The sequence below is a fragment of the Oncorhynchus tshawytscha genome, linkage group LG21, assembly GCF_018296145.1.
Source record: "Oncorhynchus tshawytscha isolate Ot180627B linkage group LG21, Otsh_v2.0, whole genome shotgun sequence".
NCBI lineage: Eukaryota > Metazoa > Chordata > Actinopteri > Salmoniformes > Salmonidae > Oncorhynchus > Oncorhynchus tshawytscha.
The window spans coordinates 25,069,326-25,080,898 of NC_056449.1; positions in this window are offsets into that span (position 1 = coordinate 25,069,326).

Below are 11,573 nucleotides of genomic sequence, written 5' to 3' on the forward strand. Positions count from 1 at the left end.
ATATATATATATATATATATATATATATATATATGTGTATGTGTCAAACCTGTAAGGTTTGTCCTTCCTTTGAAATGATTTATACTCTTACATTTACTTTTGATACTTAAGTATATTTAAAAACAAACACTTTCAGACTTTTACACAAGTAGTTTTTTACTGGGTGACTTTAACTTGAGTCATTTTCTATACTCAAGTATGACAATTGGGTACTTTTTCCAACACTGCCGAATAGCAAGTCCTGCAGGCTCTAATTTGGTCTTATTTTGATTATTGTCCCGTCTTGTGGTTGAGTGCTGCAAGGAAAGCCATAGTAAAGCTGCAGCTGGCCCAGAACAGAGCGGCACATCTTGCTCTTCATTGTAATCTGAGGGCTGATATAAATACTATGCATTACAGTCTCTCTTGGTTAAGGGTTGAGAAACTGACTGCATCACTTCTGCTTTTTATAAGAAAGATTAATGTGTTGAAAATCACAAATTGTTTGCATAGTCAACTTACACACAGCTCTGACACACACACTTATCCCACCAGACATGCCCCCAGGGGACTTTTTACAGTTCCCAGGTCCAGAACAAATTCAATAAAGCGTAGGGTATTATATAGAGCCACTATTGCATGAAACTCCCTTCCATCTCATATTGCTCAAGTGAAGAGCAAACCTTGTTTCAAAAACCAGATAAAGCAACACCTCACGGCACAACGCCTCTCCCCCTATTTGACCTAGATAGTCTGTGTGTATGTATTGATATGTAGGCTACGTGTGCCTTTGGTATAAATTAATTATGTAGTTCTGTTCTTGAGCTGTTCTTGTCTATTAATGTTCTGTATTATGTCATGTTTTGTCTGGACCCCAGGAAGAGTAGCTGCTGCTTTTGCAACAACTAATGGGGATCCTAACAAAATACCAAAATACCAATGCAGCCATTTTTATCTCAATATCAAATAATTTCTGGATAACAATTAATCCTGTGATTTAAAAAATTAAATCTGAACAATGAGCAATTTTTCAAGCAAGAATTTTGCTCTGACTTTCAAATAGCCCTTACACTAAAAGGGTGTTATCATAATTTTCACAGTAAATCACTGGGCCTTTAAATTAATACCATGGTCTTAGCTTGTATTAACATAATAGATTATAGTGATAAGGGAAAGAATCTATACAGTTACATTTCATAATATTATTTTTGACGATATATCGTATTGTTTTGACTATCGCAATATTATTTTTGCGCTCGTTGTCTGTACCTGCACCAAAACTCCAGTATTTTGCCTTCATAGTTTGTTCTCCATCTTCTTTTTAAATAAGGAGCCAATTTGTTTTCAGCACTTTTATTTCCAATACTGATCAAAACCAGTTTTTTCAAGGCTCTTGTCCCTCTGGTATCAGGATAAATATGACAATGAGTCACCGATTTTATGCTATGTATTTTTTATTAGCTAAGCAATAAGTGGTAAATGCAATTTTCGTATATACGGGCTCTCTGTCCCACCTCGCAGGGCAAAACAGAGAACTGACTTGTTCTTGACAAAGATATTATAAATATACTCTGACAGAAATAGTTCCTGCTTCCGAGCTGGCCTGTCAGAGTAGAGACTGGGTGTGGTTTAGACTCACCCAGCCTATCGTTGATTGTTGGCGCAGAGCTGGTCCCAGCCCCCTAAGCGCTTCAGCAGTCAGTGTTGTAGCTGTGCAGAATATGCAGTTATCAGGCACCTGGCTCCATTTATCTAACAAAAGACTGTTTGTTCTCGCAACACTACGTTCTGAATGTGCCTCCCCCAACTCATTGCACAGTCCCTGTCTTCATGTTATTCTGTATTTTTCCATCATGAGAAAGGCACATGGCCCTGAAACTGTTAACAATGTCTCAAGTCAGCTATGTTGCATAACACATACATCCACACAGGCTGATTTTATTTTATGTTAAAGGGACAGTGTACATTCATCACAGTTGTCTGTGTGTCTTTTGGCAGGGTATTTAAGAAGTATTTTGGGGAGACAATTTGGAGAAACACGAATGTAAGACATGAAACATCGAGACAAATTATTTGAGTTTGAGGGGATTATCATAATTATTAGGTTTTGTTTTTGAAGTAAATGTTTTGGGTTTAAGGGGATTTCCATGTTCCCAGAGATATGATGATATCATGATATCACATGATATCTTAAAGGGGTACACTCACATATGAAATATTATAAGTTTTTATTTTCTGAGTCTTAATTAAATAGGTGAAATCTTTTGATAAAGGAATGTTGTTTAATATAGTAAGGAACGCTTCTTTGGAGGGGTGGTATGTGTAGTATCTGGGATCTACATCTGTTTATATTAGTTACGGGGCTGTTACTAAGCAGTAATGCATTACGGCAGTGTTACGTTACTACACCTAATAGGAAATGCACATGCGCACTGGGGTGCCGGGAACTGTAGAGCACGAGGGGTTTTGACTAAACGAAAACTAACTGTACTCCCGTCTCCTGCCTAGTCATTTCTCCACAACACAAATATTACAGTGGCGACGAGGTGATTACACTACATAAACGGACATTGCTTGAAGGGAAGAATGTTGCGTGAGTAATGAAACTCAAAATAATTATGTAATTCGTCAGTTATTTTTTATTTTCTTTCGCCAGTATAGAAGGCTAACCACTGCTAGCACTGCTAGTACAGTATTCAGGAGCTGCCAAGTAGCAAGACTATTGGAGTCCAGAATAGCGACACTGCCCTCTGGTGGTTAAATAAATAAAAAACTGTCATTGAACCCATTGAAATTAGACGATCTCAGTGGAGAAATATTGTCAAGAAAAAAAAAGGAAGAAGGAACGTAACACGGTGTGTACATTATTACAAATGAGTGCAGTGAATGAAGTAATTGCAGAAACTTCTGAAGTGAAGAATTAGATGAAAATTCAGAAAATTAAGGAATATAAGGAAACTGAACAATTAACTGTGAAAATGGCAACCATTGGTCGAGTACCAGAGTTTGAGGCTATGTATTTCTCAGTGTTTTGGGTCCAACTGAGTATGGATTGCTGAAAGGTCTCATTGAACCAATGAAAGCAGTGGAGTTGAACTATGCAGAACTGACTGAAACGCTTTCAAGGTATTTCAAGCCTAAGCCAATTCTCATTGCAGAACGTTTCAGATTTTACCAACGTTACCAGAGTCAAGGGGAAACCGTGGCTGACTACATCCTTGCTTTGAAAAGGCTGGCAAGTACATGTGAGTTTGCACGATTTCTTGATGATGCTCTCAGAGACAAGTTTGTATGTGGTCTCACAGGTGAAGCATATCACAGAAGGCTCCTGTCAGAGAAGGACCTGACCTTTAAGAAAGCCTGTGATATAGCACTTGGACTCGAGCTTGCCCACAGGGATACTATTGAGCTATCGGGACATGCAGAACGTCAGAAAGGTGTTCACAAGGTCAGTGATGCACAAGGTCAGTGATGCACGTGGTGAAAAAAGCTCACAAAAGTCACACTATTTTCAGTCCCGTCCTCAAGGTTACACAAGAATAAAGCAGCCCACATCTCAAAGGTTTAAGCCAAGTTGCTACAGATGGGGAGCTAATCATCAGCACAGTGAATGTCGATTCCAAAATGAAAAGTGCCACAATTGTGGAAAGGTTGGACATTTACAGAGAGTGTGTAAAGCCTCGAAACGCACAGCAAGAGCGCACAAAGTGTCAGACGCAGCACAAGAAGAGGAAGGTACAACTGAAACAGTATTGGAACTGTTCACAGTGTACACAGCTCAACAACTAAAAGATGGAATCTATCTCAACATGGAGTTAGCGGGAAAACCAGTAAAAATGCAGCTGGACACAGGAGCGTCTGTATCTCTGGTTCCAGAGAGACACTACAAAGAAAAACTGAAAGAGTGCCCTCTTCAGCCCGTGTCCATCTGCCTTTCTTCATACACTGGTGACACTATTCCTGTGTTAGGGCAGATCCAGGTACCAGTCCGATATGGAAGGAGTGGACGCTTCCGCTTGTCATTGTTAAAGGAGAAAAATCAGCCTTGTTAGGCAGAAACTGGCTACAAAAGATCAAGTTGAACTGGGGAGAAATCTCCAGTCTCAGAAATGACAAACCAGTGAGTCAGGCTACACTCACTAACATGCTGGAGACCACAAAGAACTTTTCAAAGATGGCTACGGTGAAATACAAGACTTCACAGCAAAAGTCAGAGTGCAAGAAGGAACCAAGCCTATCTTTCACTAACCACGTCCGGTTCCCTATGCTCTTAAGGAAGCAGTAGAGAAGGAACTGGAACGCCTACAGAAGAATAACATAATCACGAAAGTAGCGAGGAGCGACTGGGCCGCTCCGATTGTTGTAGTCCCAAAGAAAGACAAGACCGTCAGAATGTGCGGTGACTACAAGGTCACAGTAAATCGCTGCATACTACCAGAGGAATATCCACTACCAAACGCTCAAGATCTGTTTGCCACTCTAGCTGTTGGGAAGGTTTTCAGTAAGCTGGACCTGGCATTCGCTTATCAGCAACTGAAGCTGGATCCGGAGTCAGAACAGTATCTGACCATCAATACACACAAGGGGCTATTCAGATTCAATCGCTTGGCCTATGGAATCTCGACAGCTCCAGTGATATTCCAACACACAATGGATCAGATCTTGGACGGTATAGACCATGTTGTGTGCTTCATGGACGACATCCTCGTGTCAGCACCAACCATTGGAGAGCACCTTGTAGTGCTGGACAAAGTGATGTCAAGACTGGAGAAATATGGAGTGAGAATGAAACGCAGCAAGTGTGAGTTCCTCCAGGACTCAGTGGAGTATCTCGGATACACGATTGATGCACAAGGCCTGCACCCAACCAACAGCAAGGTGGAAGCAATCGTAAACGCTCCAGCACCCACAAATATCTCAGAGCTGAGGTCATTTTTGGGGCTCCTGAACTATTACGGAAAGTTTGTGGCAAACTTGTCCACATTGTTGCATCCGCTTCACCAACTGCTGCAGGCCGATACAAAGTGGAATTGGTCCCCACAATGCGAAGAAGCATTCAAGACTTGCAAACAGCATCTGCTAAAGAGCAAGTGGCTTGCCCACTACAACACAGAGATGAAGCTGAGACTCGGGTGTGATGCATCTCCATACGGAGTAGGAGCCGTCATCTCACATGTTCTACCGTCAGGTGAAGAACACCCTATTGCATTTGCATCACGGACTCTGTCACCAAGTGAGAAAAATTATGCTCAAATTGAGAAGGAAGCCCTGAGAATAATATTCGGAGTGAAGAAGTTTCACAAATACCTCTACGGAAGGAAGTTCCAACTGCTGACAGATCACAAGCCTCTGTTGGCCATCCTTGGACCAAAATCAGCTATACCAACCCTTGCTGCACTTCGAATGCAACGTTGGGCTCTGATATTGTTAGCCTACGACTACGAGATTGAGTACAGATGATCCAGTGATCACGCAAATGCCGATGCACTATCGAGACTACCGTGCAATAGTGACTCTGACAGTGAAGATGATAGAGCAGTCTTCCAGATCTCTCTCATTGACGAACTGCCCATATCTGCTTCTGACATAGCAGAGGAAACAAGGGAAGACCCAGTGCTTTCCAAAGTCTTGGACTTAACATTAGGCGGTTGGCCAACCTTCGTAAATGACGATAACCTTTGTCCATTCATCGACAAGAAAGACCAGTTGTCCACTGATCAAGGGTGTGTTCTGTGGGGATCAAGGGTGGTGGTACCTCACAAATTCCAGAGGAGACTGCTATCTGACCTGCATGAGGGACATCCAGGGATCACTCGAATGAAAGCACTCGCTCGCAGTTATCTGTGGTGGCCTGGACTGGATCAGGACATTCAACAGCATGTAGGCCACTGCTCACCTTGTGAAGCTGTTCGCAACAAGCCTGCTGCTGCACTTCTTCATCCATGGTCCTGGGCTGCTACACCTTGGGAACGCATCCATGTGGATTACGTCAAAATTGACAAGCAACATTTCCTTGTTGTCGTCGATGTCCATTCCAAGTGGATGGAAGTGTTCCCTACTCAACTGACCACAGCTGAGAAGACCATCAATCTTCTCAGACACCTGTTTGCATCCTTTGGACTAGTCAAGGAGCTTGTATCGGACAATGGCCCTCCGTTCACGTCAACCGATTTTGAAATGTTTCTCAAGAACAACGGAGTAAGGCACATCCTGTCACCACCTTACCATCCGCAATCAAACAGAGCAGCGGAGAGAGCCGTGCAAACCTTTAAGAAGGCCTGGACTAGACTCGAGGTTCAGTCTGTGCCCAACCACCAAAGGCTTCCCCGGTTCCTGTTTACTTACCATAACACCCCACACACAGTATCGGAATGTACACCAGCTGAACTGTTTCTGAAACGCCAACCACGTACCCGTCTGACATTGTTGAAACCAGACTTGTCAAGCACTGTGGCAAAGCACCAGCTACAGCAGAAGAAAGCTCATGACAGACACTCAAAGAATGTCAGAGAATTCAAAGAGGAAGAGAGGGTGATGGTACGTGATTTCAGACACCCTAAGCACCTGTGGAACTCAGGTGTGATCTTGCAACGCAGAGGACCTTTGACTTACCAAGTCCAAATTGGTCATCGCCAGGTCAACGTTCATGTGGATCATCTGCTACGGTCCAATGCCCCAGCAGAGACATGCCGAGAGAACAAGAACAATAACGACCCCCAGGACTATTCTCCTGACTGTGGACGTACGGGAGAGACAGAGCCTGACCTTCCACCCGAACCTGGCCCACCACAGGAAGCCCAGGAGGAGCGGAGATATCCTATTCGACAGCGAAGGGCACCTCAAAAGGTTGACCTGTGAGTTGAGCTGGTTAAGGAGGTAACAGACAGTAAAACAAACATTTTAATATGTCCTAGATAAAAGGTAAGAAAAAGGAGATTACCTGGGTTAGTTATTAGGACACAAACTCCATCTTCGGGGCAGAATAATCCCCTGGATTTGTGCTGGGCTCTGAAAAGTCTGCTTCAACCCAGTAGTTGAAAAATGTTTAAGAATACATTGTTCAGATATTGCATTAGTAGTTACCTAACATATTTACCTTGTTCTCTGGGAGTTAAACACTATGGGGGAGGAGTGTAGTATCTGGGATCTACATCTGTTTATATTAGTTACTGTGCTGTTACTAAGCAGTAATGCATTACGGCAGTGTTACGTTACTACACCTAATAGGAAATGCACATGCGCACTGGGGTGCCGGGAACTGTAGAGCACGAGGGGTTTTGACTGAACGAAAACTAACTGTACTCCCGTCTCCTACCTGGTCATTTCTCCACAACACAAATATTACAGTATGACTTATGACCTCCATTGTAACTTTCCTTTGTGGTCTGATCAGCCTCATTGGAAAGCCATTTGGATGGAGAATCTAGGGTAATTTGTAATACTGATATTAAGATAATTTAATACAAAAAGGCAGTGAAATTTACATTATAGTGTCATTATATTTTCTCTGATGAATGTGGTGTGAAAATAGCTAGGAGAAGTTTTAATGATGGTAAACTCATGTTAACTATTTGGGACATATTTTGAGCCAACAGGGCAGGGAAGAAATTGAGATATTTGTGTTTGGTTTTAACACCTGTGTACAGGTGAGACTGGTTTTGATGGTAGGGACAATTTGTGGCTGTCTTATATGAGGTATACAGCTAAGACCCTGAAAAGAAAGGACTGCATTATCTGTGGTAATGCTAGACCTGTTCTGGCTACACACCCATTTGCTATAGGAGAAGGAGAGGGGTGGTTGTGTATTCTGAGAGGTTTTTACCAGGTTCAGCCCAATTCAACTCTGTTCCTCTTTGAGCCTTGTGTTTCCTATAGTACCTCCTCATCGGGCCCCTTGGGATGTTAAGGCATATGGGGGCAATTACATTTGCATCACGGGTACAGGTAATGGCATTGATTATGGGAGATTGCCTGAAGCTGATTGCAGTAGTAACATAACCATCAATGCCACTTGGCCAGTTGCAGGCCTAAACCAAACTAGTGGTCTGGCTGATGTGTGGTGGATCTGTGGACCCAAAAGAGTGCTGAGACCCATTATTAGAGGAGACTGGCAAGGTACGTGTACTCTGACCAGTTTGATAATTCCACTGACCATTGTTGATGTTACTGCTGAACAGCTGTTGGGTTCTGTATCCAGGGGACCTGAAAACATTCCATCCCATGGGAGACATAGATGTAGTACTCCATGGACAGAGGATGTAGTTGACATACACACTAACCTGTTGGGGGTGCCAGTGGGGGTTCCTCATGAGTTTCAGGCCTTGGGTAGGAATGATGGACTCTGGCACTTACTACCTATTATAGGTCCAGCCATAGTGGATGTAAGACAGACTGCATGGATTAATTATATCTACTATAATCAACAGCGTTTTGTGAATTACTCCCGTGATGCACTCACTGGTCTGTCTGAACAGTTTGAGGCCACATCTAGGGTTGCCAGACAGAATAGACTTGCTTTGGATATGCTTCTTGCCAGTCAGGGGGGTGTCTGCAAGATGTTCGGTGAACAATGTTGCACGTATATTCCTAATAACACCAGTCCAGATGGTAGTATATCTAAGGCCCTTAGTGGGCTTGATGCACTACCTGCTGAGATGAGGACCATGGTGGGGGTGGAGGAGTCTGGACTGTTCTCTTGGTTGGGAGCCTGGTTTGGTAAGTACACTGGTATGGTGGTTACTGGATTTCTGACCCTAATTCTTGTATTTTTATTATTGATGTGTTGTGCTGCTTGCATCATACCGTGTTTTAAGAAGTCTGTTACAGATGTGGTGAAGGCTTCAGGCATGATGCCTTTGCTTGATGCTCCAGTTGGAGATGCTGATACTGAATCATGCTTTCAGGGGAGGATGAGACTGACTGAGGATGACCCATGGTATGCTGTGGGTGAGGTAGTAGAATAAATATTAATAAATATAATAAATATAAATAATATATTAAATATTACACCACCACAGTTCCTTGTTTTACATTTTTTTATGATAGGTTTTCTTTCCAGTATGTTTGTTCTCCCTGTTGTGAAGGTTTGGAGTCCCTGGGTGGCATGGTGCCCACCTGGTGCAGGATAGGAGGTGCTGAGAGGACCAGATGGTTTATAATAATGCTTGCTCTGCTTTACTCTGTTTTCCATGACCAAAGTTCAAAGTTTTATCCTACATCTTACATGTCAATAAACAATAAAGTCTTATCCTGTTTTTGTCAACAGGGGGAGACATAAGCATATATCACTTGATTTTTATTTTTTCTTGGTTGATTTTTATTTTCAGTTTTTCTGTAAAAATAAAAATAAAATAATAAAAATAATAATAATTATGTTTTATTAATAATAAACTTTTTGTTATTTTCATGAAATGCTATTAACACATTACTATGTTGGGACCGCTGAAATAAGGATAATGAGTGACACCCTGGCAGGTGTCAACAGGGGGATTGTTGGATCCTGTATTTTACATTATAGCCATTAGATATATATGATTAAATATTATCTGATGTTGGTTGTGTGAGGTGTCTGCATTTGTGCACTGGAGCATCATTATGAGATTAAACAACTGCTTGCTACTTGCCTGTTTGTGTGTGACAAGAACTGAGTAACATGGTGTGACCTGCTTGTTGCAAAACTGTAGATAACAGCCCAGCAGATGCTTTGTCCTTGTGTTTGTATGTAACAATATTGAGCACATGGTGTGACTTGCTGTATCTTACAAAGTTGTGATAGGGAGGGGTGGTCATCACGAGGTTTAACTGAGATGGAAAAATACTGAACAACACAATAGCAGGAACTGAGCAACTGTTCTAACTAGGCTGCGATACCAGAACAGTAAGGATCTATACATCGAGGAGGGAGAACTCCAAGAAGGGCCAAAAGGCGGGGACCCGCCTGAGCGCATGCAATAGGCTGGGCAAGTTTAAACCACACCCAGTCTCTACTGTGATAGGCCAACAGACGTGTTGGAACTATGTCTATCACAGTATAAAGAATACTGTTTACATACATCCTGTCAGTTCTCTGTTCTGCCCTGCGTGGTATTACAGTGAGCCTGTATATACGAAAGTTGCATTTGCCATTTATTACTTAGCTAATAAAAAATACATAGTATACAATCGGTGACTCATTGTTATATTTATCCTGATACCAGATTTGAATTTACACAACTCTAACACTCCCATCAGCTGCAGATGAAACTGAAAAATGTTGCCTAGAATCTACAGGCACTCACAATGAATCATCAAAGGTGTGAACTCAGAATGATTGAAGTGATTATTGTATTTTATTATGCTGACTCAATTATGACCCATTACATATTTTGGGAAGAATAATGCATAGCCCTTGTCTGTTAAGCTGCAAACTTGGGAATGTTCCTATTGAAATGGGGGTTGTCCCATCCTGAACAGGCCAGTTGCAAGTGACACACTCTTAACGCCACTATTAGCAACACCGTATTATTATTGAAATTAGGTGAAAAAAATGAAAGTTATGCAGGCAGGTCTGACATAGTGGGAGAATTGTGAACATGCACGTAAATATATCTGTTTTGTCACAGCGTTTGGCCACGTCTTCGGTTTGGTCGTTCGGTCAGAGTTTGTTTTTGTTATGTGCGTCGCAATGCCCGTGACGTAATAGACTATGTTTATAAATTTTCTGATTACATTTTTAAACTTTTCATAAATTATTCTTGCGCAAAGTTACTTTCATTTGAATGTCGTCAACATTGTAGGATTCTATTAAATAATTGACGTAGCAGATAAATTCTTACGTTACAGAAACCAAATGTGGCGCCATTTTGTAGTTTTTTACTAACCCTAACCGATTTGTTTTTATCAATATCTTCGCCAATATCATTCCAATTTATGTGTAGAATGATCTGTACGTTCATTGGGACATGCATAACGCTGTACTGCATCAGCACATGCCAATTCAATGTCTGAAGTAGTGCACTTTCTGAAATATGTTTTTCGTCATAACTATTTAAGTTTGACGTGTGATTCTTTTGATTTAATAAGGACCCCTTACTAAACCATCATGTCAAATAACGTTCGGATATGTTAATCTATTGTTGATCAAAAAAATCATAAAAGTTTGGAGAAAAGTCAACTGTTGGTGGCGCTACTGAGCACCCCATGGCCACCAGGGGTATGGGATTGCATAATTATGTTTAATTCATGCATAGGATTATTTGTGCCAAGCCATAAATCTAAGCCTCTATGACCAGTTGAACTCTTCCAAAGGTTTCCTAGGGATGTATAAAGGTTCATGGAAGAAAGCAAGTGTATGTATAGAAATGCTTATATAAACATTGCTATATCGATATTGACGCTTCCAGAAGTTAAAAAATAGACATTCAACAGTCTATATGTGGCCTTTCAACCCCGATACCCACAAGGCCGCATAACCGCACCTCTATTGCCATGGTCCTCGGCACATCATATTCCTGCAACAATGATGAAAATTAATTCTCACTGCCTATTCAAAAAATGCAGTTGTGAAATTATTTGGCTTTCACCTGCATTAAATATTTTCCGTGAACAACTAGCCT